Here is a 7,471-nt window from a genome sequence, read left to right on the forward strand (position 1 = left end):
AGATGAGTAACCCCCGGGACCGCACGCTCATCACAAGCCACAAACACCCAACATCACCACTGAGCAAACATTTACCCAGCAGAGAGCGGCGGCTGCAGACAATCACCGGACACACACTGCGCACTCACACTGCATTAAGGATTTTGCACCATTTGGCCTTTCCAGGATTCTTGTTTCCCGGCAGATTCAGCTTTGATGTTTTTTGTGTCCATCGATCCGCGGAGAGGACGCGAGTCCATGATCGTGAGCTCACCGACAGATCCTCTGTTACCTCATTCTGCAGCCAATCACAGACAGAAACACAGGACAGAGACGGCAAACGGTGCAAAATGTCTCATGAGACTCAAATGCAAAAATATTTAGGCCGAATTAGGCAAATCACACGTCCGTGCAAAACACAGGTTGTGCATGGTCCATGGTGTAGGGGTGCGTGTTCAGCGTGTCCTGTCAGTGTCATATCCGCATAGCACACGGAAAGCATAAACTTCTATACTAACCTGTCCCCATTGTTATTGTGTCTGGCGCTGCTGCCGGTCCTCAGTGCAGTGAATATTCATGAGCATAATGAGCGGGGGTTGGAAGCAAGTGACAGCAGCGGCAGAGACAGCTGAGTATAGAAAAGCATTTTATTCCACAGACGTGCGGTTTCTCTAGTTTGTGTCACACTGATGTCACATGGATCAAATCCGTGTGCGACAACCGTGCTGCCGGAGGGAAAAAAAAAAAACAAAAAAAAAAACGGACATGTCTGCACACACGGACACAGTCTGTGACAACACGGTGCACGGAACCATTCATGCGTCTACGTGTTTCCGTGTCTCCGGTACATGTGAATCACAGGCTTTAAATTTACAAGAAAAAAAAAAGCCTCCCCAAAAGGAGGAGCGCCCCTGTGAGGCCGTGTGCACACACTGCAATTTTGCTTAAAAGAAAAAAGTATGATTTTTTTTTACGCGTTTTTGCCCATGTGTTTTTTCACTATATTCAATGGAAAAACGCAAAAAAGTGGCAGGCGGCTATTTCTGTACCCAAAACTGCAGGCAAAAACGATGCAACGCGCGCACAGCGCTTCAGAATTCTCACACTTTGCTGGGGAAGGAAATGCACGCAGATTAGGGCAACAAACTGCACCCAGAACACAGCAAAAACTGCACTGTGCGCACAGGGCCTAAGCCGGTCATACATGAGATAACTGTCCATTGACTGCCGTCTCCCCTGATCAAGTGTATACAGCAGGCGAAACACCTGAACAACGGAAGGCACCTGAGTGCACAATGTTATGGTGGGAATGAGCGGTACGGAGCGGCCACGAGACTACCGAGCCCAATGTAACAGCATCGTATCTGCCCGAGAGGCTGGAGAGTTTAGCTCGAGACCCACAGCCGCACTGTATGTGTGAGTGCAGGCGTATATCCAGGGCCGCACTGTATGTGGAAAATCTATAAGCGTCACGAGAGGCTTTTCAGCAGATTCACAGGGTTCCTTCCAGAGACCCTGAAGAGGGAGAAATGTGCAGAGAAAAATCTGCAAAGCAGAAAGATTCTAATTCCCGGCAAAACCAAGAAATTCCTGTACGCTGAGGAGCGGAGTGCGAGGCCTAGACCGGCGAAACCGAGAACTTCCCGTACACTGCGGAGTGCGAGGCCTAGACCAGGAAAACCGAGAACTTCCCGTACACTGCGGAGTGCGAGGCCTAGACCGGCGAAACCGAGAACTTCCCGTACACTGCGGAGTGCGAGGCCTAGACCAGGGAAACCGAGAACTTCCCGTACACTGCGGAGTGCGAGGCCTAGACCAGGGAAACCGAGAACTTCCCGTACACTGCGGAGTGCGAGGCCTAGACCAGGAAACCGAGAACTTCCCGTACACTGCGGAGTGCGAGGCCTAGACCAGGAAAACCGAGAACTTCCCGTACACTGCGGAGTGCGAGGCCTAGACCAGGGAAACCGAGAACTTCCCGTACACTGCGGAGTGCGAGGCCTAGACCAGTGACCCCGAGAACTTCCCGTACACTGCGGAGTGCGAGGCCTAGACATGGGAAACAGAGAGCTTCCCGTACACTGCGGAGTGCGAGGCCTAGACCAGTGACCCCGAGAACTTCCCGTACACTGCGGAGTGCGAGGCCTAGACCAGGGAAACCGAGAACTTCCCGTACACTGCGGAGTGCGAGGCCTAGACATGGGAAACCGAGAGCTTCCCGTACACTGCGGAGTGCGAGGCCTAGACCAGGAAACTGAGAACTTCCCGTACACTGCGGAGTGCGAGGCCTAGACCAGCGACCCCGAGAACTTCCCGTACACTGCGGAGTGCGAGGCCTAGACCAGGAAACCGAGAACTTCCCGTACACTGCGGAGTGCGAGGCCTAGACCAGCGACCCCGAGAACTTCCCGTACACTGCGGAGTGCGAGGCCTAGACCAGGAAACCGAGAACTTCCCGTACACTGCGGAGTGCGAGGCCTAGACCAGCGACCCCGAGAACTTCCCGTACACTGCGGAGTGCGAGGCCTAGACCAGGAAACCGAGAACTTCCCGTACACTGCGGAGTGCGAGGCCTAGACCAGGGAACCGAGAACTTCCCGTACACTGCGGAGTGCAAGGCCTAGACCAGGAAACCGAGAACTTCCCGTACACTGCGGAGTGCGAGGCCTAGACCAGGGAAACCGAGAACTTCCCGTACACTGCGGAGTGCGAGGCCTAGACCAGGGAAACCGAGAACTTCCCGTACACTGCGGAGTGCGAGGCCTAGACCAGGGAAACCGAGAACTTCCCGTACACTGCGGAGTGCGAGGCCTAGACCAGGGAAACCGAGAACTTCCCGTACACTGCGGAGTGCGAGGCCTAGACCAGGGAAACCGAGAACTTCCCGTACACTGCGGAGTGCGAGGCCTAGACCAGTGACCCCGAGAACTTCCCGTACACTGCGGAGTAGGAGGCGTCTGAGCTGCACAAACCTGCAGGAACCCAGAAGGTTTATTATTATTACTTATACAGGTAAAAGTTGTGCAGCACAAAAATCATACATTGCCCGGCTGTACGGACAATGCGGAGCCTAAAGAAGATGGCTGCCCACTTATATGGAGAGACCGGGGATACGCCGCTATCACCGCGGAATCCAATGAATATCATTCCTTTATTTTTCATACAGGTCGATGTGTCTGAAACACATCGACCTGTATGAAAAATAAAGGAATGATATTAATTGGATTCCGCGGTGATAGCGGTGTATCCCCGGTCTCTTCTACTGATCTCTACGGTGAACACCTCAAGGCTGCGGCCGTTACCGTCTCTGCACGCGTTCTACAGGGTTGTGACTGTCACCACCGCAACAGGAGAGCGCCTAATCTCTGTCTCCTGATTCCCAACAGGGTAAGGCCCTATGGCACTTTATTCCACAGTGTGATGTCATCTACATGGAGAGAAGAGTGTATACAGCGAGCGTATATAGTGTCTGCTGTATACATAGTGAGCGGTGTGCAGATAGTATACAGAGCAGTGTATATAGTGTGTGCGCAATATATATTAGTGTAGTGTATAAGTGTGTGTAAATAACACATCACACTGTATTATAGATATCCTTACACTTCCCAGTATATTCAAACAGTATATTAGTTACATATACATTGATATATACACTATAATGTATACACACACCGTATACCCTATACACACACCGCAGCCATGTGCCACATTATATATATATACATACACACACACACATATACATACATATATATATATATATATATATATATAATATTAGTGTGTATACAGTGCACAAAGGGGGACAACTGCACCAGCGGCACATGGCTGCGGAGTGTGTATATATAGGGTATACAGTGTGTATATATATATGGTGTGTGTGTATACAGTGCACAAAGGGGGACACCTGCACCAGCGGCACATGGCTGCGGAGTGCGTGTATATATATAGGGCAGTGATGGCGAACCTGTGGCACTCCAGCTGTTGCAAAACTACAATTCCCATCATGTCTTCACAAGCCAAAGCTTTTGCTTTGAATGGCCAGGAATGATGGGAATTGTAGTTTTGCAACAGCTGGAGTGCCACACTGTATATGTGTATACAGTGCACAAAGGGGGACAATGCACCAGCGGCACATGTTTGCGGAGGGTGTATATATATATATAATGTGTAAGCAGCACATGGCTGCGGAGGGTGTATGTGTGTATATATATATATATATACACACACACACTGTATACACACATACACCCTCCGCAGCCATGTGCCGCTTACACATATATATATATATATATATATATATACATACACACTATATACACCCTCTGCAAACATGTGCCGCTGGTGCATTGTCCCCCTTTGTGCACTGTATACACACACACCATATATATACACACACTGTATACCCTATATATACACACACACTCGGCAGCCATGTGCCGCTGGTGCAGGTGTCCCCCTTTGTGCACTGTATACACACACACCATATATATATACACACTGTATACCCTATATCAGTGATGGCGAACCTGTGGCACTCCAGCTGTTGCAAAACTACAATTCCCATCATGTCTTCACAGCCAAAGCTTTTGCTTTGAATGGCGAGGCATGATGGGAATTGTAGTTTTGCAACAGCTGGAGTGCCACAGGTTCGCCATCACTGCCCTATATATATACACGCACTCCGCAGCCATGTGCCGCTGGTGCAGGTGTCCCCCTTTGTGCACTGTATACACACACACCATATATATATACACACTGTATACCCTATATATACACACTCCGCAGCCATGTGCCGCTGGTGCAGGTGTCCCCCTTTGTGCACTGTATACACACACACCATATATATACACACTGTATACCCTATATATATACACGCACTCCGCAGCCATGTGCCGCTGGTGCAGGTGTCCCCCTTTGTGCACTGTATACACACCATGCATACATACATACACACTGTATACCCTATATACACACACACTGTATACCCTATATATATATATATACACACACACTCCGCAGCCATGTGCCGCTGGTGCAGGTGTCCCCCTTTGTGCACTGTATACACACACACCATATATATACACACTGTATACCCTATATATATACACGCACTCCGCAGCCATGTGCCGCTGGTGCAGGTGTCCCCCTTTGTGCACTGTATACACACCATGCATACATACATACACACTGTATACCCTATATACACACACACTGTATACCCTATATATATATATATATATATACACACACACTCCGCAGCCATGTGCCGCTGGTGCAGGTGTCCCCCTTTGTGCACTGTATACACACACACCATATATATACACACTGTATACCCTATATATATACACGCACTCCGCAGCCATGTGCCGCTGGTGCAGGTGTCCCCCTTTGTGCACTGTATACACACCATGCATACATACATACACACTGTATACCCTATATACACACACACTGTATACCCTATATATATATATATACACACACACTCCGCAGCCATGTGCCGCTGGTGCAGGTGTCCCCCTTTGTGCACTGTATACACACACACACACACCATATATATATATACACACTGTATACCCTATATATACACACACACTCGGCAGCCATGTGCCGCTGGTGCATTGTCCCCCTTTGTGCACTGTATACACACACACCATATATATACACACACTGTATACCCTATATATACACACACACACACACACACTCGGCAGCCATGTGCCGCTGGTGCAGGTGTCCCCCTTTGTGCCCCGTACAGGGCCGCACTCCGCCCCTCCGCCGCCCCCGGTGTCCCCGCGCCCCCTCCCGGCCGCCCCCGGCTCCGCGCCCCTCGGTACCTGCTGCTGCCGCTGTGGTTGTTCCGTCTCCACTTTCTTCCCCCTTTTCTTCCTGCAGCAGCAGAAGGTGCCATGTGCGGAGGGGAGGGGCTCTAACAGGCCCCGCCCCCACACCAGAGCCTGTGGGCGGATCAGCACTAGCTACCAGCGCGGCCATTGGTTTGCGTAGTGTCACGTGGTGCGAGCTCCCTGGAGACGTCATGGTTGTGGCCGCTGTATGGAGCGGAGGTGCCGGGAAAAGTAACCCCTTATGTGCTGGACGGCTCCTGTTTCCCGGCTGCAGCAGGTAACCACTATTCATCTGCGCATGCGCTGTCAGGTCGGGTGACTACCGAAGATGTGACGTCAGCTGTCACTCAGCTTTATTGATACCGTGTCCCAGTGACAATCTGCTGCACAGCTGGGTACATCGACGGTCAGGACCCTGGGAAAGCTGGGTAATAAGACTTTTGCTGCCGGTTACTTGTCACATGTTGTGACCGCGAACACCTGTGGACAGAACAGTAACAAAGGACGGGCCCTAACTGCAGGCACAGCCCAGAGACCCCCAGCGCCCCCACAATCCATGATAACACGTGGGATCCCCTGAGTGCCCCCACAATCCATGATAAGACGTGGGAACCCCCCTCCAGCGCCTCCATAATCCATGATAACACGTGGGGACCCCCCCCGAGCGCCCCCACAATCCCTGATAACACGTGGGGACCCCCGAGCGCCCCCAAAATCCCTGATAACATGTGGGGACCCCGAGCGCTCCCACGATCCACAATAACAGATGGGGACCTCCTGAGCGCCCCCACAATCCCTGATAACACTATGACCCCCCCGAGTGCCCCCACAATGCATGATAACACATGGGGACCCCCCGAGTACCCCCACAATCCATGATAACACGTGGGGACCCCCCGAGCGCCACCACAATCCATGATAACACATGGGGACCCCCCCAAGCGCCCCCACAATCCATGATAACACTGGGGGACCCCCGAGTGCTCCCACGATCCACAATAACAGATGGGGACCTCCCGAGCGCCCCCACAATCCCTGATAACACTATGACCCCCCCCCCCCGAGTGCCCCCACAATCCATGATTACACTGCAGACCCCACAGCAGCCCCCCACAATCCATGATAACACATGGGGACCCCCCCCAGCGCCTCCATAATCCATGATAACACGTGGGGACCCCCCCCCCGAGCGCCCCCACAATCCATGATAACACGTGGGGACCCCCGAGCGCCCCCACAATGCATGATAACACGTGTGGACCCCATACCGGCCCCCACAATGCATGATAACACGTGGGGACCCCATACCGGCCCCCACAATCCATGATAACCCGTGGGGACACATGATCGCCCCCAAAATCCGTGATAACACTGCAAACCCCACACCGACTCCTCTAACTGCAGACCCTACATCGGTGCCTCCTCACTGTGCCTCCATACAGTGCCTCCACATAGTGCTTCCATACTGTGCCTCCATACTGTGCCTCTCTCTGGTGCCCCCATACTGTGCCTCTCTCTGGTGCCTCCATACTGTGCCTCTCTCTGGTGCCTCCATACTGTGCCTCTCTCTGGTGCCTCCATATTGTGCCTCTCTCTGGTGCCTCCATACTGTGCCTCTCTCTGGTGCCTCCATACTGTGCCTC

Source organism: Anomaloglossus baeobatrachus, chromosome 8, assembly GCF_048569485.1.
Source record: "Anomaloglossus baeobatrachus isolate aAnoBae1 chromosome 8, aAnoBae1.hap1, whole genome shotgun sequence".
Taxonomy (NCBI): domain Eukaryota; kingdom Metazoa; phylum Chordata; class Amphibia; order Anura; family Aromobatidae; genus Anomaloglossus; species Anomaloglossus baeobatrachus.